Raw genomic sequence first — 27,999 nt, 5'->3', positions numbered from 1 at the left:
CACATGCATATATCTAAAAAATAAAATCTGGTCGCGTCTTATGTAATTGTAAACAACAACGTTTTAGAGGTAAATGTACATTTGTGATAGCACTTCTTAAAAACATAAACACGCACAACTAAACATCAGTGGAATTAATGCGTGTACACGTTCTTTGAAAAGTCAAGTTAACAACTTGTTTGATGGTTCGAAAGTAATCTATGGTGCGTTTGTAATGTGGCGCTTCTCGACTGTTTGTTTAGGACTGTTTATACATTTCTTTCAGGTATGGGATATACATATAAGATATCAGTAAAGTCGTTTAACAGAGCGGGAGAGAGTGTTGACCGTTGGGAAGAAGTAAATATTCCCGTAAAATGTGAGTTTAATGGAGTGTAGATAAGTTGGAACATGAACAAATAATGAACATTCCCGTATATGGTGTGTTCAATTGAGCAGCAGAGAGTATAGATCATTACAAATGTGCGTAAACTCGTATAAGGTGAGTTAAATAGAACGGCAGATAGTGTAGGCTGTTGGGAGGAATTAAATATTACCGTACATCGGAAGGAATTACATTTTCCAATATATAGTGAGTTTAGGAAAAAATCAGAGTGTAGACCATTTGGGAGGAAGTATATCTATATTCTTACACAAGGTGAGTTAAGTGGAATATTGAAGAGTGTAGACTGTTTGGGGAAGACAATTTTTTCGTATGAGGTGAGTCTAATGGAGAAGTATATATTGTAGAACCATGTTATGAAGTTATTGTAATCATCCGTGTTTTGAAAGAGAGCAAGATGCTGTAGACCATGGGAAGGCATGGGATATATCAGTACATACTGAGTTTTAATGAGAAGAAAATGGCGTTAATTATCGGTAGGAAGTAAATATGGGCATACAGGTTTGATGCAGGAGTCCTTAGTTAGTTGATTAATCAGTAGTGTTGAACACTGTCATTTTCAAATTCTTGGCATTGGTTATATGCGGATTTCGGAATCACTTACTGTTTCGAATGTGTTTACATTTTGTTTAACTATGTCATAGTAAAAATATGCTGGTCATGTCGCATGTTAAAATAATGTAATATATAGTACCCATTCAGTAAAAAAACCAAATTAAGAAAAGATCTAACGTTGAATTAATCTGAAAATACTGATTGAACCACAAAAAATTAGCAAAGCTTGTCTAATCTAAAGGTCTAATTATAACGTTTGACTGTTGTTCCAGCGGTCACCACTGAGCCAGTTCGTAACTTCAGCGGCACGCCTCTGTCCTCTACACAGCTGTTGTTACAATGGGAACCGCCGGGTTCGGGACGCTACAGCGGGTACGAGCTGTCCTACACTCTGGCCGGGAAGGAGAGGCCGGACCTGCCCGGAACTGGGTCCCTTCCAGCTAATATCAGCAGCTATGTGGTCAGGTAGGCGTGAACTGTCCGGGTTATACGCAGTTTGATGTGGTATGGAGAAATCGCACATTTTTTGTACGTAAAGTATTAATAATTTTAAACTGTGTAGCCGCTGTTTGTGTCCATTTGCAGGTCTCTGGAGCCGTACACCGAGTACGTTTTCAACATCACCCCTATTTTACGTAACGTAAAGGGCCAAACCGCCAACGTCATCGTCAGAACGTTGCCTGATAAGCCCGGCGCCCCGCCCGCCAACGTTTCTCTGAACATCATCAACTCCACCGTAAGTGCAACACTTTCATTGTTCGTTTGCATTGCATTTATGCATTTGCGTTAAGTGTCGTCCCAGATTAGCCTGTGCTGTCCGCATAGGCTGATCAGGGACTACACTTTTCGGTTTTAAGGCATTTTCGTTTAAAGAAAGTCCATTCTTCTGTATTGAAAATACGGTTTAGGCGGAAAGTGTCGTCACTGATTAGCTTATGAGGACTGCGCAGGCTTATCTGGGACGACACTTAACGCACATGAATTATGTCCCGTTTTCCCAGAGCGAGGCTCTTATAGTGTCTTTTTTGCAAGATGCTTTGTAAACATAAATTACGTCATAATAAAGGTAATCGCACACATGAAATTCAGAAACACGAAAACACGTATTTTTATTATCATTGTAAATCAACTCCTTTTCTTCCTACTTTAATTTTCCAGACTATTCGTATACAGGCGTTACCACCGGGAGTTCAGAGGAACGGGCCCATCGTGCAATACCGGATATCATACCGAAGTCACGAGGCTCGCGATTCTTTCATCGTTTCTGCCGAGAATTCCGAGAACTTGGACTACATCCTGTCAGGTTACATTGCACAATATGTATTGGGGTATCAAGTTACGGTACTCAGTCAAAAACAGTGGAGTTGTCTACATCGATGTATGAACATCAACGAAATATAGAAATAAACAAGAGATGTGTTTATCAGAAACATAATACCCCTTACTGGGCCGCCTTGATTTTTTTTTTATTATATCCCTTAAAAAAATAAAATTTCCCCTGTAAAAATGATCTGTACCTTCCAAATGATAAATATAAATTATCTCCCTTTAAAGCTTGTTACTTCCATTGGATTTGTTTTTTGGACCTTTGACCTTGAAGGATGACATTGATATTGACCTTTCACCACTCAAAATGTGCAGCTCCATGAGATTCACATGCATGCCAAATATCAAGTTGCTATCTTCAATATTGCAAAAGTTATGGCCAATGTTAAAGTTTTCGGACGGACGGACGGACAGACAATTCAAATGCTATATGCCACCCTACCGGGGGCATAAAAACAAGTTTAACTAAAAATGCATGAACAACTTGCACAACAGGTTAAGTTGATTCTTCCACAAAATGATTTATCGTCGCAATTCTGCAGAAAATCTATAAGAATGTATGCAGAAAATCTATAAGAATGTATGTATTGTTGTTTATCAATGGCTTATCAAAAAGCATAGTGTAACCAATGAATCAAGTAGCCTCGTTCAAGGAAAACTGTGCTTAATGCAAGTGCGTAAAGTGTCGTCTTAGATTAGCCTGTTCAGTCCGCACAGGCTAATCAGGGACAACACTCTTCGCCTACTAGAGTTTTGTTTAGAAGAAACTTCCTATAAACCAAACCATCCATAATCAAAGCGCTGAAGGCACTGAAGTTGTTCGCTATTGCATAATTTAAGACTCAACTCATTTTTCAAAATTAATCGCAAATTTGAAATGAACACACGCCATTCAAATTTATAAAGAGTGTCTCATAACGCACGGATTGAGATTTGTGTGCACTTTTTATCATCCTATTTATTTTATAGAGATATCATGAACAAAATAACAACAACATGGCCCTTTTTGGACGGTCTGAAAGCATAGAAAGTATGATGAAAATGGTAATGAGAACTGAATATAAAGACAATTTTCAATCACCATCACATACAAATGAATATTGTTGGAATATCGAATACCTATCTCACTAAAAATATAATTTTATGATGAAAAATTCCCTGTACAAAACTTTTGAGATTTGACACCATATACACATTAAAAATATACAATAAGATAATTGATGAAAATAAATAAAAAAATAAATCTGCGAGCAATACTTTTACTCACAAATTAGGTAGTGATAAAGACAGACCTGTTGACCCGTACTTTGTTGTTTATGCAATACTTGTTACCCTAGCAGTTCACACGGTGTCAAAAACTCTGACCTAAACATAGGTATAGAGCACTAATGCGCTTTTGCGGCATAGCTGTTTTACCAAGCTTTTCACCTTTAATGACTTTTACATAACGCCAGCAGACACGCGTGAATATTTTCGAATATTTCATAGGCTGATTCGAGATAAAACTTCTGACCTTTGACTACATCACCGTGTCTGTGCTCAGCGCAAAGGATGTAGCACTGTTCAGTGTAAGGAATTCCGGACTACTCTCTGTATGTTCAAACGACACAAATTGTGACCCAGTTACAATTACGCGTTAAAACCCATCTCGCAGAATTTCAGGGTCAGTACTTGTTCACTAAATCGTCCGGGGAATATATAATTCACTATCGATAAACACAGTTTTGCTTTCAAGATGAGAAAACAAACATTACCGAATTAGTATAGTGTCACGGTAAGAGGAAAATCGTTTAATTATCCAACCACAATGTTTGCCGTACTCGGTCAGCACGTCTGGAAATCGTTCCTGAAAACCTTGATAGGCTGCCCTTATTTACAAGCTTGCTATTTTGAAATCAATTTTGAAAAGCATTGTTCTAAAATGTGCCATTTACATTTCGCAATGAGATTTGTAATGACCCTCGTCATGCGAAAATGGGTCTTATTCCATATGAGCCCATTATATATATAGCCCATTCAGCCTGCGCATCTCTCAGTCTTGTCAGGAGATAATAATGAGTCCATAACACATTGAGTGATTTTATAGCGAATAGCATCGCCTCTGACCAGACTTCGCAAATGCACATGTTGGGTTTAAGATACGCTGGCCGAAACGCATAAGACCCATTTTCGCATGACGCGGCTATGAAAGTGTAATTTAAATGTGTCGAAATAAAACTGCGTTTAAATTAAATATTAACATACGATCTATTTCGATAGCGAAGAAATATACTCATAATACGGCATGTGAGGACATATATGATGTGCACTCCCGTAGTATAATTAATTTTTATCTACTTACACTTATTTGTGGTTTGACAATGATAACACACATTTCATGCGGTGAATATGCGACTTACAAGTGAAAAAAACACACACTAATTTAACTTTTGTTTTCAGTTTATTTATTTAGAAACGTAAATTGCAAACTTCATTTCAAAGTCAGCATATACGCCGACTACCTTTTTAAAAGATATTTCTTGTTATATTTAGTTGTTTTTTAATATTCTGTTTTAGCGATTATAAAGCATTTTTGAGGTTGTCTATAGTATACCTGTAGTAATTGGTGAACTCATGTTCAACGTTTTATAAATTGAGAACTGTGAATATAAACAAGCTTAACCTTCTACTATTGCGTTGTTAGCACCAGTAAATACAAAAGATCGCCGCTATCTCTTGAGAACAAAAGAAAGTTTCCCAGAAATATCAAATGTAACCCGCTGTAGAAGCATGAACGAGATTAAGACACAAACAATTCTTGTTATATTTAATTGTTTTTTTATATTCGGTTTAAGCGATTATGAAGCATTTTTGTTGTTGTCTATCGTATCCCTGCAGTTATTGTTGAACTCATGTTCAACGTTTTATAAATTGAGAATATAAACAAGCGTAACCTTATACTATTATTCTGTTTTCCAGAATCTAAAAATAGCCTCAGATTATGAATGACCTGTACTACGTCATTAAGACGCAGCAGATAGTGGACTATTTTAATCATTCATAAATAATTTCTTCCGCGACACGTATAATACAAACATTGTTTATTGATTCTTTTCTATATAAGCTCCGTTCAAAAATATTCCATTTAACACGATATTTCCATAATGTTTCCATTTGTGAATGAACATAGTTGGAGAACTCAAACCTCTTGCATAAATTATACAACTCTTTCTCGCGCGGATACGGCAGATGTGGCGGGTAGTAGGCTTTCCGTAGATAAGCCGAACTTACTTGAAATTTTCAGTGACAACATTAGCTGCTCGCTACGCGAACAACTAAAAACGAAAACTGTCGTCCCTGATATGCATATGCGGACTGCACAAGCTAATATGGGATGACACTTTACGCACATGCATTAAGTCCCGTTCTCCCAGATCGAGGCCCAAATGAATAACCAGAGTTTTCATCACATTGAGTGAAAAATATCGGTTTGTAAATTGGTCATATTATTTGAGCGAAATGTTCCTCTATTTAGACCTTATGCCGTCCACTGTGTATGAGATACGACTGCGATGTCTGACAGTGAATGGTTCAGGTCCCTGGTCCCATTGGCTCCAAGCGAAGACCAAACAACGAGGTACCGGTCTGTAAAATAGACTTTTCGTGTATTTTAAGACAGCTAATTTGACAAACAGTAAGATGATCGCGTTTGAACGATGTTTCTAAGAAGTTGTTGAAATCATATAATAGCCATCAAAATGCATGAAAGGCGACTGATTAGCACCTTTGCTGATTTGTTTACGAGAATAAAATAACAATTTAGGACGACGTTTCATTATGTTTTGGTATTTTGTCCGTCAAAATACTTCTAATATGAACTGTATAACTCATATTGTATGACCACACCATGCCGACACACACGTAAAAGAGAATCGTGTATGAGAGTACATATAAATGTATAACAAACTTGTTCATTTGTATTTAACCTTGTAGAGCCAATATTGCCAAAGGTTCCACACAGTTTAACAACAACTGTAACCTTTGACTCGGTGACCTTAACATGGTTACCTCCAAACCAACCAATCAGAGACGTGACCGGATACGTGGTTGGTATAGGGAAATTTATACCGGAAGTGCAGAGGGTTAGTGTGACCAATCAGGAGAGTCAACACACGTTTAGGAAACTTGGTAGGCATTGTGAATTGATGTCTGTCTAAATATATATTTTATTATTAAAATCAATGTACAAAATATTTAAGTTGTTAGTATTTTCTTACTGTAACATTATTAATATTTGTCGGCATAAAGTTGCGTGTGTTTTTTTTTCAAAAAATATGTATTGATCAATACGTACATTCGTGGATTTCTGATTTTGGTGAAACAAATATTCGAAACCTGCGTCGGTCATTTTCCGCTGTGTCTGTGTTACATGTGTGGATCGGTTAACACGAAAATAAATGTACCACGAATACAAATGATTGTACAGTATTTTGAATCCGAGAAGAAGGTACATGTTTTAACACACATACGGTTGTATCGAATGTTGTACTACATAGAGATTTAATACGACTGGTTATTGTTCATATACATGTTGTTTTGTTTTAAATGGGTGTCTTTATTGTGAAGTTCGTTTTAATTGCAGATCCAGGGACCTTGTACATTGTCAGTGTTCGATCATTCAATGAGTTTGGAGAGAGTACCGCAGTATTTGAACTCGTGACCACTTTGTTCTAACCTCGCCTAGTTTGGGAAAAAACGGTGTGATAACAATGGCTAGCATTCGAAGTTTTTGTACATGCATGCATATGGATAGTGGAACTTGCAAAAAAACAAGTTCCGCGTGTTACATGTATTTTAACGTGTATACTGGGACGTTGGTAAAATTTCGTGTTTAACAACGTGTCAACGTTAACAATGATGGTGACGCTGGATTCTATTTCGTTTATACATGTTTTCAAATATAAGACGTTATGGAAAATGGTCATTTACCTCAATGCTGACTTTGTGGCATGGAAATATTCGAAGCTGGCTTGTATGTATGATATGATTTTTGTACCGGGAACCTGGTCTTAATGCATAAGCGTATATAGTTGTCCCAAAATTGATTGTGCCTTCCGAATAGGCTAATCAGGAACGACCCTTTTCGCCTGAACTGGATTTTCGGTAATAAGAGACTTATTTAAACAAAAATACCATATAATCGGAAAGTGCCGACCCTGATATAATTGTGAGGACTACACAGGCTAATTTGGGACGACTATTTACGCACATGCATTAAGCTCCGTTTTCCCAGATCGGGACTCATATTCGTGTCGGTACTGGAGTCGATTTAAATCGATTGAAGAGTACGTCACTAAGTATCCGGTTAAGTCATCAATTATGAATGTAACTGTAGAATAAATCCACGCGTATAGCTTATTCTTGCGTTCATGAGTGCCAAGTAATGTTGTTGAGCTATATTTGCAAAATAAGAACACATAGAAAATATCCATTACGTATATGTACACCTATATTTTTACTGCACAAGTGTGTACATAGATAAAATGATACATTATGTATTTTACATTAGAATGTTCTTCTCGATTGAAATATATGGTACTGTTTCACTTGGATTCAGTTTTCTTTTCACACATTCAAATCATACATTTATATAAAAAAATCATCAAATTGCGTATTGTACAAGTTAAAGCAAAGCACTAAACTAAACACATAACTTGAATCTGACCGTGTTATGTTTAGCAAACGGATTGAGGTCGGCAGCCTATTGTGTGAATAACCAACTATAGGACATAACTTTTTGTAAGTATATCAGGATAGGTAAAAAAGGGTAATAGCAATAAGTATATGATATACAACTTGTGATTGCGCTTAATTCAATATGAAACAATTTGTTTAAATCGTGATTATACGATTTTTTATATTTGTTAAATTGTAATATATTGATAAAATATGTTACAATAAAACAAAATAGGCAAGAAAAAATATCCATTGAAGACAAATTTTATAAAATGCAGCAAAGACAAATTGTGGCGAAGATATTTCGTACATATTTTCCTACAATAACCGAAGCATTCGTCTTTTAAATAAGTGTTCGTGTGTCGCATAAATAGATTTCGTTGCAGGAATTAAGAATGAACCATTAAACTAAATTTAGATTCACATCGTACATGCGTGATTTACATGTTGGCGAATTCGACTTCACAGACATTTTCGATTTCAGAATTAAATATCTGGCTTATTCTGCATTTTTCGACACATGTTCTTCTTAACTTTTATTTTAGTTTATATTGGAATATATATTTAATAAGTTTGTTTTTACACATTTGATATAAATTAATACATATTTGACAAAATCGTATAATCTCGCTTTAATCCATTTATGCCTAGCGTCAAGAAAAAATGCCTTGGCAAACAGCGTAGACCCAGATGAGACGCCGCATGGTGCTGTGTCTTATCAGGGTCTGCGCTGTTTGCTTGAAGGAATTTCTGTAAGGAATATTCTTAATATAGTAATAAATATACTAGACATCCCTAATTTTGGAAATAAATTGATCCAAAGGGTGGGAGAGTCCACTAGGCATAAATGGGTTAAATTAAATGCACTCTGGCTAATATAAAGGGAGACGCACACAATCGACTGATTTTTGGATTAAAGTGTAAAACTAGTGTACCTATTCAATATTTTAATATATGTGACACGTTAGCTTCCCACCCCATATTTGTCTAGCATCGCTGCTCATCGAAAAGCTGCATCCCTATGATTTTTTTTGTCATTGCACTAGTAATATTTTATTCATACGGATCTACTAGCGGGAAATTTCTGCAACATTTTGTTGGCGGTTGGAAATGGAAACTTTCAAGAAAGTAAAGACGTATACCTTGAACGAATCAACTCATTTGTCTAGCAAACGCATTGTTCAGACCAATACTTATCCTAAAACAAGGTCATAAAACAACAACGGTGGCTCTAAATATAATATAAATAAATAGGTTACAACCAAGAATTTGATTGTAGTTGTTATTGTTTCCGGCGGTAGCACCCCGTTGCTGCACTCGACTAAGCGCCGTCTGCAGGGCGGATGCTATCACCGAGGGGTCAATACCACCGGTGGAAGAAGTCCCATGGCTGAGCACGCTGGTGGAAGGAGCGGCATGGGCGCCGCTTCCGATTGGCTGAACAGCGGCTGAAACGACTGGAGCTGGGAACGCGGACTTGGGAATTCCCGCTGAAACGAGGCCAGCAGCGTTTGGAACTCCTGGCACGCCTGCGACGCTCGGCATCATACTTCCGGTCGCCACTGAAGCACCCGCGGCGACGCCCGTCGCTACGCCCGGCATCATCCTGCGATCAGGAAGGTCGAGCATGTCTTCTAGCGTGTCATAAGACATGAAGGGCATTCCCATGGCCATGGCCCCCATACCCATTCCTCCCATCGCACCCATCATGGCTGACATCGGATCCATCGCCCCCATCATGCCTGCAAACAAAATAAGCGTGTTACATTCATGCACTTTTAAAACCAACATGTATTGGACAAACATTCTCAAAAAATGCTTCAGAAAAGCTGAGACCGAAATGGTGACTTTTTATGAAATGATTGCAATTCAATGTATGTGCCTTTTCTGCTTCTAAAATACAATTTCCTAAATATCAGAACATACGAGCCGCGCTCTGAGAATCAGGGTTTGATGCATTTGCTTAAAGTGTTAACCCAGATAAGCCTATGCAGTTCTCACGGGCTAACCAGGGACGACACTTTCCTCTTGTAAGGAAAGTTTCGTTTAAAGGAGGTCTCTGCTAAACGAAAAGCCTGTTTATGCGGAAAGTGTCAAGTGTAGTCCGTTATTAGCCTACCATGCATAGTATTGGTTGTTTGAAAAGTTTAAATAGTCCATCACTCTACCAGCTGAAAAATGATTTAGTCCATGAACATAGAAGTAACACGTTCATGTTGTTATGCTTCAAACCGAACGTGAAAGTACATGTCTTATTTCATATTGGAAATTGAAAATGGATCGTAACATACCCCATAATGCTTTTCGTTAAATAACTGTTCAGTATTACATGTTAAATAGCTATCACGCATGTATAAATAGTGACAAAAAGCACTTATATATGTAACAACGAAAACCAAATTGTTCATGATAATAAATCGTGTTTAGCTTCTCACATATGTGAAAATGTTTGCATATATATATTTAAAAGGACCCTCCTAAAATGAGAATCCTGTTTCAAATCTAACCCAGACCACAGCCATAGTCTCATGTATGCCTCGCTCTACTACGTCGCCTATACGGTAATGTTTTAAAGAACGAGTGTTTATTAACAGAGCATAAATGAGGACTTGGTGTTAATGTTTAAGTCTATATGACTAAAACGAATATTCTCTCGTGTTGAAAACATACTTACCATAGGCGTATCATTTTGCATCCCGATTTAAGTAAATGAACGGAACTTAAAAAAGATTATTAATACTAATCTATTGATTGTTTTTATTATCTAAAAAATAAAGATTTACATTATACTCTGATACATATACATTTCCCGATTCATGGTTGATATTTAGTAATGATGCATTATTGAATGAGATTTCAAAAATAAGAGTTCACATCTTCAGCAGCCTGCTAGTTCCATGCATATATTATGGATAATGAATAACGTGCGCATGAGAATATGTTTATAGCATGCATGTATGCCAAACGATAATGCTCGTGTCACAGATCTTGTAGATGTACTTACTGGTTTACGTGTGAATTTATTTGTCATTGTATCGCTTTGATTTTGATCGTATTTAGTTGCAAGCCTTATTTGTTTTATCATTCATGCAGTTCTCTAGTCTTCATGTAAAAATATTGCTACATTCATGTAGAATTCAACGATACAGTAACGGCTATGTTGTTTGTAATTGCGAAAAAGGCCGTTGATTTTCGTGTATGGATATTTATGTGTATATGCAGTAAATTTTTTTCTATATTGATCGGTGTTGTGTCAAGTCATTGCTGATGCTTTATAATCAATAGGTTTTGTCGCCATTCGGTTTCATTCAGCGATTGGTTTTGTCTTTTAAAATGACACACTGTTTGTCTTTCATTATCCTCTATTCCTATAACTTCGTGCAGCTCTATAAGATCGTGTACTTTTTTATGACGTAAACTTCTAAGCAACATTCGAACGCACGTGCCCGAAAACTATTCACTTTTGTAACGCGAGAATTTCCACAGCCGATAAGACAACAATCATGAGGAAAAAACAATAAATATGATATAAATTGTCCGTTTTTCTGACCTCGGTCCAAAGACAAAGCCTAAAAAATGTTTAAAATCTGCACTTTTCCTGCACCAGACGGCTATGTTTGTCAATGTTTTGATCGTAAAATGTTGTAAGAGTAGTTTCCCTTGGAGGCCCGTCTCGAATTTATATTGCGCTCTCTGTACTTTGCATTACAATACGATTAAAGAATGCTGTGTATGCGGAAAATTTTACCCCTAAATGATTACAGGAGGTCATACGTTAAGATCGTGACCGGCCTTAAATAAAGGTTCTCGCTGCGTCAATTTGGGATTTTGTCACAAAACAATTGTCATTAGAAGGGGTGACAGCCTTTTATGCCCCGATTGTGAATAGAATTTTATTAAGCTATTTTCTGTTAGTAAATACACTTTATCTAGACCTCTGAATACAGTTATCACATTCCATATTTTGTTTTTATAAAGACCAGTATTATTTAAACCAATATTTTCAATACAGTTTATTCACGAAATTCGTCTAAAACAACACATATTTAATACAAATAAACACTTATTCACAAAAACATGTATCGGTTATTAAAAACACATGCCAGGGCCCCGCTGTGACGTCATCAAAATCGATGCACGATCTTATAGGGTAATTTTGTGTGACGCAGACTACGATATACATGAATGTTCAAAGGTACGTTACTCCATTATTATTATTATCAACCAACATATTTCAATCTTTATTTGTTAAACAAAAGATAAATCATAAAGTATATATCAAGTTTAGTTATTGTCTAATGATTTTTCATGAAAGATATGCCTTTGAAGTTTAAGGTGCACGAACTTATAGGTTTAGAGGCTATGCCTTGTATTGAACACATTGTGGTTGTTTTTTACGTTCGACCGACATTTTGTAAAGTATTATTTTATCTTAATGTTATGATCGTTGTACATGTAGTTGAAAAGTTATGTCGCTGTGTATTAATTGATGAAGTTGCTGCTGTTATTTTACGTTTAAAGGTGTATCTGTACGACTGATGACAGTTGAATGTTGAATCATTGACTTAAGTTTGCAATAACATGATTAAGACTTAAATGTTTGTATTATTAAAGCCTGTATCACTAATAATGTATGTTATAATTATTGTCAATACGAGTTCATTGACATTTTTGTTGCTGTTGAAACTGAGTTCCATCTGATGATGTTCCAGTTGTCAGTGTGATAAATTCATGCATAATAAGTATATGGCTATATTTATTTGAGTGGGTTTAATATTTATTGATGTCGCTTTGAATATAATGCAATGCCACTCTGAGTGAAAGGGTGTATGGTTAAAATACCAGCTCCGTTTTCTACATTCTGTTGTACATGTATCTTGTGCAGAGGATCAGTATGCACGCTCTTGATATATAAATGCAAGTACATTGATATACACACACAGTTAATAACATTAGCCATTTGATTGTTTATCAGAAATTAAAGTGAATGTATAATAATTATGTGTAAAGATATATGCATTCATATAATATAAACATACACATACAACATAAAAAAAACATAAACTGTATTATGTTTACTATATCTGTCATTATTTGTTTATAAAATTACAATGTCCCATCCTGAATTAATGTATATTTCATAATATTGACATTTATGGCTGATTATTTTTAAATCAAATTTAGCGACGCATTACACTCAATTTCTCTTCTAATGCACCACTTATTTGTATATCCCATATTTAACATGTTGTATTTAATTACTTATCAACGAGATTCATAAACAATTAAACATTTTAAAATAAGTTATGTTTTAGCATCCACCTCCCTTTTTAGTACAATCGATAACCTATGTATGGGAGAACATCATGCTAGCAATGTCTCTCTATTAAAACAAGTCGAACAAACGCTCCCCCTCCCAAAAAGAAGAAACCCATATATTTTGCAATATTACATTTTATTTGAAATCACGACAACTGCACCAGAACAAGTTTCGGATCCTGAATAATTATTAATATAAAACTGAGGTAGCGAATACACAAGATGATCAATACAAAAATATAATTAGGTAATTTGCTTTTTGCATCAATTCCATGAAGAATAAAATGGCCAATTAAATGGTAAAATGAAAACTAATAACTGGGCGTTTAGGAAAAGACTCACGAAGTGGTCGTTGAAATTAAGTTTCCGTGTTTTACATCGCGTGTTGGTACAGCAGTAAGATCCAAATTATAGTGTTTTTTATAAAGTCAGCTTAGGTAGGAAATAACTTAATAATACTTAATGTCATAATTTTAAAAAGGTTTACACATTCGCACGATCAACTAACTTTGCCATTGTTATAGTTTACGCCGAATTGTATTCATATATTCGCACGAATGCATAAAATAATTAAATATTAATTACCTGTCTTTTTTATGTATACGATATTTTATGAAAATATACACCAGAGACGTAGATAACATCTACGTCTTTGTAAACACTATGCCGGAGTTGAAATAACCCGTAATCGTACAAACTCGGCCTATCCCAGCAACCCGAGGTAAAATGCTAATCTAAGTCGGTCGAATTGATAACAGTGAACGAGCATGTGACGAAGGGACGAAGTCAACCAGTACACCCCTCTTTAAAATGCTCATACGTTCTCTGGATAATGATGTGTTATGTCTGCTGAACAATAAAAGGTAATTACTATTTCACTTATTACATGATTATGATTAAAAGATATTTGATTGATTTACGTTTATATAATTATTTGAAATCAAGTCATAAAATCCTCGTCATTTCTGGTTGAAATGTAAGTGAATTATATTTCATCTGATAATACCGATACTCCATCTTTGATGTTTCATGACGAATATAATGTTGTAACTGACGCAAATACATGCCACGATTACGTCTGTCCAAACCGTGTAAGGCAGCAATTAAACTATCTTTGCTTTAAAAAAATCAATGCGTTTCAAAATGAAACTATTATCACAGCACCAGCCGAGAATACTTGTTATCGTGTTTATTTGTAGATATCCCCGGTTGCCGCAAAGGTATAAGTAACAAAATGTTACGCATTCGTTTAACCGCTCTTTAACAAATTTATCTCTAAAAGTACATACCCTTTAGAGGTCACTGTGATAAAAGTTATGAACTTGGATGAACAATCTATTACATCCCTTTATAGATGTAAGTCTGTCATTTATTGAGCTGGCAAATATTTTGAGCGTGCTATTTAATTATATACATGTATAAATAAAAATATATACTAGCATATTGATATGTACAAACACGTATGTCAATTATTCGATGAAATAAAGTATAATGGTATAGTATATGTGACATTGGACAGGCCTTTAAACGAGTTTAAGTTTGGAGCAATTTGAATATATGATCAAACTATTAATTGTACAAAGTAATTTAAGAAGAGAAATCAAGAGGTATTTGCCCTTCCTTTTTGCCTGCAAAGGATATTCATGCTGGTGTACCTCATGGTTCGATCCATTATTATTTTGAATTAATTTTATTGGTATATCGGACGACAAATAAACTTTAATCACACAGATAGTTTAAGAGACGTCTTTTTCATGTGTTTTACACAATTGAAGGACTACTAAATCGCGACCTGTTTGAAATCAACGAAAGGGGAAAACGATGGCTTGTTAATTTTAAACATTGTCAAACTGATGTTGTATTGTACACCCTCTAAAAATATTTAATATTATTATTATTTATATTTGATAACAATGTTCATCATTATCTAATATGTTGTGAACGCTTTATCATTTACTTACTTGCTGACAAATCTGCATCATCATCTTAACAGTTGCGCACGCTATATCATCAACTAAGCCGTTTGACACGATTTATCATCTACTAACTTGTTGTGTATGCTTCAACATCTATTAACATGTCCGTGATGTACTTTTCATTAGAGACTGGAAATAAAAAGTGACGGACCATATGTATTGACAAAATGAATTGTCAGCATTTGCCCAGTCCTAGCAAATAAAACCGAGTATTGTGTTCAATGTAAGCATTGTTTCGTATAATCGTATGTATAATACAAGCGGGCGCCACCTCATAAATATTTTTAATTGAAAAGCAATTAAAAAATATTAGCTTTCTTATTTACATTGGCATAACTTCAACTATGTGCTGCCAACATGCATTAAGGACATGTTTGAAGCATATATAAATGTACATGTTTGAAGAATATGCATAAGTTTGTTTAAACATGCACATATTATTCAGCATTTTTCATTTAATGACAATGCATTGTACTATCGCGTTATTTACCTTACTATTAACATGACTAACTAAATGTGTTTTAGGTTACGAAGATCGTTGCACCTTATAGATGGCTGAAGGTGGTGCAAGACTTGATGAACCAGAAGGGTTCCCTAAACAAGGCAGTGTGTCCAGCCATCAAACCCTGGTAAGATTTAATATCGTGTTCACTTTGTTCTAATAAAATGTACTTTTATTTAAGGCAGTGTTTCAACCAACAGAAGTCGGCCCCTCCATATACTATTCCAATAGACACAAATAATGAAGTAACGTAAGTATAATTATAGATAGGTATGTGTTAATACAAACTAATACCATTAAACGCATGTTTAATACTTGTTCCAAATTGAATACATCTCTTAAACAAGATAAATAAAACACACTTACCACAGATAGGACTCTTCAAACATCAGCTTATCGCTTTTTACACATTGACAACTACGACACTACTTTTTTTAGAACATACCTAAATACCTGACTACAATATCTCGATTTAAATTTCAAATATGCCGTCTTTAAAAAAAGAACTATTTAATTTGTTCTACTATCCAAAAGTAGCTTCTCAAATCTAAACGTTGGATGTTTATTTCTGCAGTTAAAATAAAATATATTCAGAGTCATACCACATTAATAATTGAGAAATAAATATGTTTTGTTGATCAAATTTCTGATCATAGAGAATTACACAGTAAAAATTTAAGAAATTTCAGGAATATATCAACTTTAGTGCCTTATATTGATTCAAGTAGCTTCCTGTAAATCCTGTTAATGTAGACGTGATTTGTCGTGTGTAATCAAAGGACCCTTCCATTCATTGAATACCTCTATTATTGAACAAGCGAACTTAAACGTGATCATTTGGTATACTTTCACAACTTATTCGTTTATAATTGATGACAAATCGGTTCTCAGATACAGGCTCGCTTGGCAATGATGGGATCATATCTTATGTGGAGAAGTTTTATGTAAATGAAATGTGTGTAAATTTATTGTTTAACATTATGCTTTCATTCCAGTAAAATAATCAATTAATATCCGTTTATTGAATTATTGAATCAACACATGCAAATGTATCTATACGTTATTGTTGCTTACCTATTTGACGATTATCAATATAATATCATTTCCATGACAAACATCATGTTTCTATTTAATTGAAACACATTTCGGTTTCAGTGGGAAAATGCCTCCTTAGAGACATGCGCTGTCATGAACTGGCTCGGATATGGGCCAGAAATCAGACAGGCACGTATAGACGCCTACATGGAGTGGGGCAGGCTGTGTACTGCACAGTTCAGAGGAGCAGTAACATTTATTATTACAGGTAGCAAGGCTGAGGGGCTGAGCCGCTTCTGTGAAAGTGATATGGATAACATGCTTGTAATCAATAGAGTGATATGTTTAGAAGATGGTGTTAATGCTAATAACTTTCCTAGTGAGATAACCGTGCTGAGATCATATAGCCTTATGAGTTACGCCGGACACTGTAGACTGCTACTAGAGAGACGCGGTACAATGGTTCAACCGGACGTAGACGGTGCGTTGTGTGATGATGGATATGGTCGCGAACTCTTGAGCAGTGACATGTTTTTTAATAACTGTTCAAACACTCAATTTGGGGGAGACGTGGTGCGGCATGACCGAGCTGGACCGTCAATACCCACTACATCGAAAGGAGTTCACCACAGTGACACAGTATATGCATTACGTTACTACTGTCCCAACATTCTATCAAAATGGGCCGCAAGACCTCGCCACTGGCCTCCAGCGGAAGTCGTTCAGCACGTCGTATCACTTGGAGCATTTCTTACGCCTGTTGGATTTAAAGGCAGTGAATATCAACATGTTGAATGGAGAGTTTGTTTTAACGCCGGGGAGATCGAAATAGTACACAATCTTAATACAACTCAAATAAATCTGTATGTTTTATTAAAAATGGTGAAGAACGATGTATTAAATCCACGTAAGAAAGAAGTTTCATCGTACACATTAAAAAACATTGTATTATGGATTGCGGAAAATAATCCCCAGTCATTGTTTCATGAAAGAAGTCTGTTACACTGGTTACTTGAAGGATTGAATGCACTTAGAGTCGCGTTGGTAACCCGAGAGCTGCCATACTACATGATTCCAGATAGAAATCTGATGGCAGCCAGTGGACTTGAGGAGGAACAGCGGTGTACATGGATATCAACGATTTCAGAAATGTTAAATGAAGGTCCCAGGATGATACTAAGACTTCCGAAGATACGTCAAGGCATTGTAGCTCACCCTGAGCCATTCCGATGGTATAACGGGAGGAGAATAGAGCTTGAAATGTTGGAGCTCATGCGGCAGATCAGAGAACTCCTCTGCATAGATGCGAACTGGAAGATTGACGAGTCAGATGTTACTCTGCTGGCAATAAAACAACGCGAGAATGAGATTGTGAGGGAGGTGTGCATGAGGATGATTTTGGAAGGGAGTCGAGATATCAATATGCAGGATGTTTATAATAGAATGTTGATGTAAAACGATTACATTCATTAATTGACCAGTTACAAGGCGCGGACAATCATTTTTTATAAAGTGTTTGTCCGTTCATGCTTTGAAGTATCAAAGAAAATAGTTGAGCAAAATAGAATACTTTATTAACGTGATGGAATTTTTATTTGTTCAGTGATTGATTTTGAACTTGCAGACGTACATTGCAAATGGTAGAAAACTGTATAGTTGAGAGACGGCTATAACCAGTACCAGGTCAGTAATATTTGCAAAAATTCTTATTTCAAAAATTGCAATCTTCTATTAAACTTTGTTTTCAAATAAAGTTATATTAGAATACTCCTACATTGTTTCTGATCCAAGAAAACAAATAAATGTGTTGCTGTGTGAAACCAGCGGTATCATATCACGTTTTGCTTCCTTTTAAAATTGACATCAGTTACTAGCGCATTTCTAGATAGGTAGTAAGGCGACTATTGTGTATTTGTGAAAGCATGTTTAAAATTAAATTGTATCTTTCTTAATTTCATTTCCATATATAAAGGACTACGTGCTATGACATTTTTTATGTTGATGCAGCTAGAATACAACTTTGGTTATGGTTGCTATTGTGTATGGATAGGTATTAATTGCTGATACATATGTTACATAAGTTATATTAACATTATGATCGCATCACATTTATCGATAGCATTCTTGTTGTTCTGGCATAGAAAAAATAACCTGTTATAGTGAAACGCAACAATGTCAATATTACGTATTTAACACATTAATGTTGCACTAATCGATACAAATATTGTTTGTATTATGCTGCTTTTGACATTTCCTGTATACCGTAATTATTGCATCGATAGCATACATAGTTCAGTTGTTTTTTTAACAATGAATTGTGCTACTTTAAATGTAAATACATTTTTACTATAACACGTTACAAAAACTTTGAAATACGTATGCGTATTTTAGCTTTAGATTGGCAGGTATATATTATGTAATTGTTGATTTGATGCGGTATTATTTTAACACATGCTAACAGTAATAGTTTCGTTTGCAGTACATTTATTTATACTGTTGTTTGGGTGTGCATCGTATGCCTGCGTGTGTACTTTTTCGTTTTCGTTGTTTATTTTGTATAATCGTATTGCTAAAAAGTGGCTATTTCATTGGTATATTTCGGTTATGGTCTCCTTTATTCTGTTTGCGCCCTATAAAAGTTATATAAAATGGCACATTTATTAAAAGCGTTTTCGCTTCTGTCGCCTTTTAGTAAATGTTCAACAAAATATTCGGTAAATGCATAGATACGTTTGGTCGCTTTCATATAACTGATGGACATTATTAAAATTCAATTTTATTTTCACTATAAATGTGTGCAGATATTTGTAGTGTAAATAATTATGTCGCTGCGCATTAATTGATCAAAGTCATTGCTGGTTTATAATGATACACATATTGTTGGCTTTAAGGTATTTAGTCGTTTAAGATTCGTTTATTCATGAACTTTTTATTTTTGAATGATTTTTATAAGCGATATGTTCGTAATTGTTGTGGTTGGTTTATCCATTAATAACTGTTTATTTATGGAATTGGTGATATTGTGGTAACTTTAAAGGTAATATTTGCTTTCTCTGTGAATAAAGATGCCCCGTTGATTACCGTATTACTTACTACTGTCGCTGTTACTGCAATTGTTGTTAGGTTACAGTAATGGATGAATACGCTGTTTGTCTGTATGTTAATCTATTGATAAAGTAAGCGTTATTGTCGCTATACCTTAATTGATTTATTAACTGATTCGATTATTGTCCCTAATCATGAATAATTTGTATTTATCATTTCAGTCATTGTCGATGTTACTTTAATGATACTGTTATATGTGATATGTCAGTTAACTGTAAAAGGACATTAGTGAATGACTTATGCCGCCTTGATTTTATTTTGTCTTATGCCGCCCTGTTTTTTTTTACTTATGTCGCCCTGCTTTTATTTTGACTTATGTTGCCCTGATTTTATTTTGACTTATGCCACCCCGATTTCATTTTTTCTAAGACTATTAATGGTCCCATAACTAACTATTCTGTGTGTCTGTTTACATAAAATATTTGCTTGAAATAAACTTTTAACTAACAATGTCTTGATTATATTATACATTTCAAACTGTGGGCAATATTGTTGAACAGCATAGATATATACTTGATCCTTTATTGATATATAAATATACTTGTCATTGATTCTTATTAATCATACCACCGCATTGATATCTGCCTGATATAACGTTGCCTGATATATTTTTTTATATCATGGTCAAAAGGAATTTTTTATATTAGTCAATTTTTATTACGTGGGATTTGACATAAAGTCAACAATATCTACCAACACGAATCAAGTTCAATAAAACAAACAATTTGATACCAAGAACGTACATATTTTATTCTAGTTTAATGTCATAAATCACAAAAACGTTTATTTTTTTAGATCACCACAGCCCGCACTACAGAAGTTAAACGACGTCATCAATGGGACAATAAATCTTAAATATCGATATAGTAATTGCACTCGCAAGGGTTTCACAGAAAGTCAAGACAAAATTTTAACTGTATGCTAATCCTCAACTATTTAAACAAACGATTTAAAACGCTAATATCAATATTTACACCATCATCAAAATGTCAATTTCAATACACATCTCTAAATTGGCGTCTCCAAACTATTCGGTGAATTGTGTTCTTTTATTACATTTGTCGCTTCAGTCCATTCCTGATCTCCAATTCAAGACGTTTATAAATATAGCGGTTGTACTCTTCCCATTTGTAGTGCAAACACCTTTTTTTCTCTATACAATGTTTAAAAGAAGCGATTATTCGTGTCGTCTTTTCGAACGCTGTTGCTACATGTATGTCAACGTGTAAGAGCCGGATCAGCAAAATCAGCGGGGATACGTGCATTTTAAATACAAAAAAATGGATTGTTTTGAAGATTTTTAGGAAAATGTGGTTTGATTAACAGAACAACAGGTTATTGTCCCATCGTTTTGTAATATATCAGGCTCGGCACAAATAAAATAACGGCTCACCGTTATATTATTCTATCCCTCTTTATTTCTCTGTGGATCAAATGAAACAACGTCGCACTATGTTTTGAACGAATACGGTAAGTGCATATTCGCATATTCGCGAAGAACGTTCAAACGCTTACATGCCATAGGTAATCTATTGTATAATTATGAAGAAGACACTCTTGAACGATGCCTCAATAGTTGATGCAGTTCAGACCTTTATTAAATGATCCAATGCATATATGTTTAATGGAGTTGTCGTTGATTCATTGTAGGTATTGATGGTGAAAGCTGCGTTACTTTGTTGGTTATGGTATTATTAGTAGATGTAGTGTTGTTTTCGTTGACAATGGTTGTGCATGCGGTAGTTTTTAATAAAGGGGTTGTAGAATTAGCTCTGCTGGTGATGTCAATTACAATAATACTAATACAACTATGTTGTTTTTGCAAGAGGAACATATTGGAGAACCTTTATTTTTATGTTAAATGGAATGTAGTGTCAATAATTATGTGAGTTATAATGGATTGTAACAATTGTTAGTTCGTATCGTTTTATATTATATTATAAAAGGCCAGCTGAACAATGTCTTCCATTCTTTCACTTAAAATTGTTCGTTCAGTTTTCGAAAACATGTTTCTTTACATGCCAGGATCGCAGTATTTGACTTAAATATAGTGCATGTTAGCTTTTTTATAATGCATTATCAAACATTAATTTGAGATATTGTGGTAAAAATGACTTACGAGTGTTTTATGTTCAAACTAGTTCACAAGAACTTTCACAAACTTCATCATATTGTGAGTACAATAAGACACTTAATGAAATTATTGCCGACCATATTGCCCAATGCAAAAAAAATTAAATGTAATAGTCAATAATACTGACAAGAAATTGCCATCACTTTTCTGGCTACCTAAAATACATAAGACGCCATATAAGAAGTATTATCGCTAATTCAGTGTCTTGTACCACCAAACAATTATCAGTGTATCTTACATCTGCAGTGAGTGCTATTAGATATCATATAGCTAAATTTTGTAATAAAGTTTATGAAAATAGTAATATTAACATATTTTGGTCAATAAAAAACTCCTTAAAAGTTATTGATAAAATTGAAAAGAAAAAATATAAGGTGTCACAGGTAAGTACTTATGATTTTTTTAACACTATATACAATGCTTTCTCACGCTTTAATAAAATCCAAACTTGTTTCTTTGATTTAAAAAACTTTTGCTAGAGAGAAGTGTTTGTATCTAGCTTTAAACACTAAAACAGCTTTTTTTACTAATCAGATATTAGATAATTACATCATTTGGACTGGTCTTGACTTTTGTGCAGCACTTACTTTTCTTCTCGATAACTTGTTTGTTGAATTTAATGGTAACATATTTAAACATATTATTGGCGTTCCTATGGGTACTAATTGTGAGCCACTTATAGCTGACCTTTTATATTTTTTATGAAAGCGAATTTATGTTAGAATTATCTAAAACTAAGCAAGTATATTTGATTAATTGTTTTAACCTTACTAGTAGGTACATTGATGACATACTTAATTTAGATAATCCATTATTTGAACAATATATTCACAAAATCTACCCAAAAGAACTAGTCTTAAATAGATCGTGTCTATCCAATACAGGCGCAGCGTAATTTGACTTACATTTAACTATTAATAATAATTTGATCAAAACTAGTTTATACGACAAACGGGACAATAACTTTGTAATTGTGAATTTTCCGTTCCTAGATGGCAACATCCCTAAAGGACCTTCCTATGGTATTTACATTTCGCAGTTGAAACGTTATGCCAGAGCATATTCATGTATTAAAGACTTTAATGATCGTAATCTGATATTAACAAAAAAATTGCTAAAACAAGGCTTTTTGTATCATAACCTAAGAAGTAAATTCGCTAAATTTTACTCTAAGTATGGTGATTTAATTTCAAAATATAATGTTTCTTTAAAATGGCATTTAAATAATGGAATTTACCATCCATCATTTTATGTAGATGTTTTGAAGCGTGTCCGCAAATTAAAATATGTTAAACCAAATGTTCTTATTAAACTTTTCAAGTTAATTAACTTGTTTTTATCAAAAGGATACGATGCTTATGTACAAAAAAACGCGTGCTAGATGGTTCTCGATTCACTATAATCTTTCTTCTCTTAAAATTTGGAATCATTAGTGATATTATAGGCATTTTTCACTATTCAACAAAAGTGTGTCTTTGTGTCGTATGCACAAATCTGCATGAAAACTACATTTGGACTCACATCGTACATCAAATCATTTCTGTCGTCAGTTGTCAAAACACCTATATACTGTTTGATTCCAATAATGTCGCTTTAATGGAATTACCATTTTTATACATTTCATTCTTAATATTTAATCAACTAAACTTGTTTTATTAGTAGTTCAATTTTGCAGTAGCCCCCCCCCCATTAATAGTTTTATTATTACTTTACAGTATTGCCCCTGGATTTTGTTCACGTCATTGTGCCTTCGCTTGTCAATTACGTCATAACTCTTTCTCTGTTCCTGGGTGCATTGATTTTTTTTTACGTCACACGATCAACTTTCCGGTTGTAATCTACATGCGTAGGTCACTGGGTTTATAACGTTCAATTTTATTTATATTTTCTCTCTTGATAGGCGTTTCTTGTTTGATTTAAATATTATTATTTTTATTTTTTTAGCAGTCACATAAACTACCAAGCAATGTAATATGGAATGTTAAGACCCATTATTGCTGCTTCTTCGTGTATTTGCGCAATGATTATCTGAAATATTAACTTAATGACGCTACATTCTTAAATCGTTTTCTATAAAGAAGGAATGTAGTTGACACTTGTTTGTACTTTCATTTGATCGTTCGTCAAAAAGTTGTAACTCTGTTGCTCTGGTATCTTCAATACCATCTAGTAATTAAATTGTAATTAAATTGAATGCGTTTTAATTCCCTTTTATTTTTGTTTAATTTGAGTTACAATGCTATGACGTTAAATTTTATTTACACTTAAATGTATTATGAATATTGCTTGGCCAAGTGTGAGGTTGAGCGCTCTATAACCGGTTTAAACCCCCAAATGCTTTGCATTGGCCGTTCCAAGGCGGTGACCCCAGCTTTATGAATTCATATTTTGTGTAAATGTTGGATTGTATTGTGCTGTATTGTGCTGTTTTGTACTGTTTGGACAATCGGTCACTTGCCTTAAATAAAGGACCATTTAATTGTTAATAATGAGAATACAATACTGCTCCAGCAGCTGGAGTTTCACTTTTTTATATTGAAAAAGCAATGTGCTGCATTTTTAACAGCGTTGATAACAACCAGTAAAGGAAGACGTTGATATAATATGTGTAGTCAAGTGCGCTGAATGTCACAACGGTTTCGTCTCGGTTAAGAATGTCACCAATGCAAGTAATGCCTGAGTCAAACCATGATTGAAAATAAATACTTTGTTTACCTATAAAAATTGTGGTTATAAAAAAGAATGTAATAACAAAGCTTTAACATCAAGTAATCGTTTGCTACGCGATAACGTACATGCTTTCAAAACAGCTTGCTTACAAGGTTTTGTAATTGTATTGTTTTTCTGCTCAATGCTGGCCTAAATGCATACTTTGTTGAAACAAATAACGATTAAGCTAAGCATCTCTAATTAGTATCGCTGGTGCATAATCTCTTAAACCGCTTAAATTGTGCAGAAAAATTTAAAATAATAAATATCAATCGTTTAAAGTCTACCTTCACAATAGTCTTTTGTAAGAACGCTTTTTTTCTTTTAGACAAACCGTTTCGTATGAAAAAAATAAAAGCTTATAAATTATGTTAACTTTTTTTGTTAGTGGATAAGTTAGGATTGTAAACATTTGGTATAATGTAGAAATTACTTAATTTGTTATGACAGTAATTTTTAAAGTGGATTCAAAGTTAACCACCTCACACTGTTCCTGGCTTAGCTGGTTAACCAGTCCTAATTGCACAGGCAGTATATATGCAAGTAACCTACTACTGCCGCAGTTGTCTTCAAGATATGTTGTTTTGGTCAAAGAAATAAATTCATCCCCCAAAATCACAAAAAAATATATGACAGGACGAGAAATGGACCTCGTAATCCTCTGATTTTTATTCCATCTAACAACTATGCTAGCTGACATGTTAAAAGTATGTCAACTAAAAATAAAAAACATTCATGTACAAAAAATAAAAATTCTAAAAAGAAAGTCCACTAGAACGAGACGACCGACATAGCGAATTTTTCATATATAGCTATACAAAACACCGCAGTAAAAAATATCTAGCTAATACTTGTGTATATGCTTTAGGAATATAGTTCAGAACCGCATTTTAGTAGTAGCATTTGAGTATATACAATACAAGAGGCAGGTGTAACATATTTAAAGGTATGAGGATAATTGCAATGGAAAGGATGTCATCACCCATAATCGCACAAGATATGCACAGTCTGATAAAGACGCCTCACCCAATATATTAAACTTCATAATATTAACCCAGAAACCGTCTCGAGCACGTTCATAAACACAAAGCCGTCTGGCTGCTGATTTATTCCTTCCGACAATTTGTTTTCGATACATATGAAAGTAATCCTCGCGAAGATAATTGCCAATTAAACTTGGCAATACCAAATGCTTTTGCCAAAGTGCTCTCTGTTGGATTCGTTTCCGCACCCACACAGATAAAACCAATCATATACCTGCGTCCGTTATAAAAAGCGAGCGCTGTCTTATTTTTTTAGATATTCGGCGGTTTTCGTATATGATGTTGCAATATTTCGGTATGGTTCGAAATTCAATCGGGCTTATTTGTATCAGAAAGCGCTTTGGATAATTGTTTTTACGGCATATCGTTGATTCAATGGGTTATTCTTGGGAATAAACATACTTAATCAACTCGAGTATGAGAGATTTCAGATTTATTTGTGTTTGGATATTTATATTTCACCATTTATACGGTAAGTTAAACGTTATTCTGTAATTGCTTTAATCTGGTTAAGTGCTGTATGTATCAGGTACAGGTACACGCGAGTGATGAAGTGCTTTACGAGTAATAATAACTGGAGAAGAAGCAATGCGAGTATTATTTCAGCAGTACATGAACTGATCGATTTAATCAAATGTTATGAGATCTATCCAAATGTAATGTAGTTAATCCAAATGTGATCGAACTAACCCACATGTGATCGAACTAACCCACATGTGATCGAACTGAACTAACCCGCATGTGATCGAACTAACCCACATATGATCGAACTAACCCAAATGTGATCGAATTAACCCACATGTGATCAAACTAACCCACACTTGATCGAATTAACCCATACGTGATCGAATTATAAAAACCGCACTGAAGCGTCCTATTGAGTATAATTTGCAGAAAGTTGTGAACATTGTTTAAAAATCCGGTTAATAAAAAACCCCACATGAAATGCAGTTACTTTAAAAGAAATATGTCGTCGTAAGAATGATTCTGTTACACTTAAAACGCATTTATACATGACAAAAACGTGTCAATTACATTTATATTGCCTTAATGTCATATGATTATTTGCACAAAGATGTGGAACATACAGACCACAAATTCAGCGCTTTAAAGGCCCAGTTGTAGCATTCTATATTCCACACAAGCCCAAGCCCCAAAATCCCGATTTAGATCCCTTCATGTTGATAGCAAGTTTTGGCCATTGTGCGGTGACCCTTTTCAACGGTGATCAATACACATACGCGGAATAACGTGCTGTACACCAGTGTTACGTCAGCTGAGATAAAAAAAAATCCGCGTTATGAGAAAACTGATATTTAAGGGACCTTTTCACAGATTCTGGCCTGTATTGAAGTTTTTTCATTAAATGCTTAATATTGATAAATGTTAACATATAAAAAACAAGAATAAAATGAAAAAAAGATATAAGAAAACTCAACTGGGCTCGAACCACTGACACCTGTAGTAAAAGTATATCGCGTAGGCCACTCGGCCACCAGTGCTCATCCAATGAGTGGTGTATTTTATACTTTATGTAATCCTCGTAGTATCACAACATATAACGACAACAACAGAACCCTCCAAATTATTCAATCGTTTTGCGTTGCAACGCTTTATAATTTTCAGGTTTAAAAATCGTCAAAAGATGCATGTAATGGATATTTTAGAGCATGGGAAATGTTCAGTATTAATGTTTCGTCAAAAATATCATAAACACAATGGAAATTTCCGAATCTGAAACATTTTTTTTTCAATTTTGTCAATTTACCAAAACGTGAAAAGGCCCCTTTGATCTGCTTTGATTCATGTGCTTAAAATGTCGTCCCATAAAAGCCTACACAGTCGGCATCAGGGACGACACTTTCCGCTTCTATGTTAGTGTGCGTTTAAAGAAAGTCACTTCTTAGCAAAAAGCGTGTATAGGTGGAAAAATTCTTCCCTGTTAAGATTAGACCTTTAACCGATGGCATATTTAACTTCTGACATTTTTTAATGGAATCAAAAAGCGCAATAGTTTATATCGAATTTATGGAATACGTTCATTATTTTTTTACTTAGATTAAACATACACAGTTGTTATCAGTATCGTATATCGGCAAACTGTTCAAATTCAAAGCTTAGTTAACCGCTCCCCCCCCCCCCTTCTTGGGCCCTTGGGACTCTTTTCGATCACAGAAATCTCTTTAGAGACGAAAGAG

At 34.5% G+C, this 27,999-nt stretch overlaps 2 protein-coding genes across 2 annotated transcripts in view; one reads left to right on the top strand and one right to left on the bottom strand.

Moving 5' to 3' along the window:
* LOC127867076 (uncharacterized) overlaps nt 1-13,813 on the bottom strand; it is a 116,501-nt gene extending 102,688 nt beyond the window's left edge. Inside the window, exon 1 of the mRNA XM_052408026.1 lies at nt 13,640-13,813. The gene's annotated coding sequence lies outside the window, so the exon portion shown is untranslated. The remainder of the gene's footprint in view (nt 1-13,639) is intronic.
* The window catches only part of LOC127867071 (neogenin-like), a 263,769-nt gene that overhangs the window by 199,589 nt on the left and 36,181 nt on the right, over nt 1-27,999 (top strand). The window lies entirely within an intron of this gene.

The sequence above is a fragment of the Dreissena polymorpha genome, chromosome 2 (assembly GCF_020536995.1).
Source record: "Dreissena polymorpha isolate Duluth1 chromosome 2, UMN_Dpol_1.0, whole genome shotgun sequence".
NCBI lineage: Eukaryota > Metazoa > Mollusca > Bivalvia > Myida > Dreissenidae > Dreissena > Dreissena polymorpha.
The sequence above is the reverse complement of the archived record's forward strand: the minus strand, read 5'-3'. Positions and strand labels throughout refer to the sequence as shown.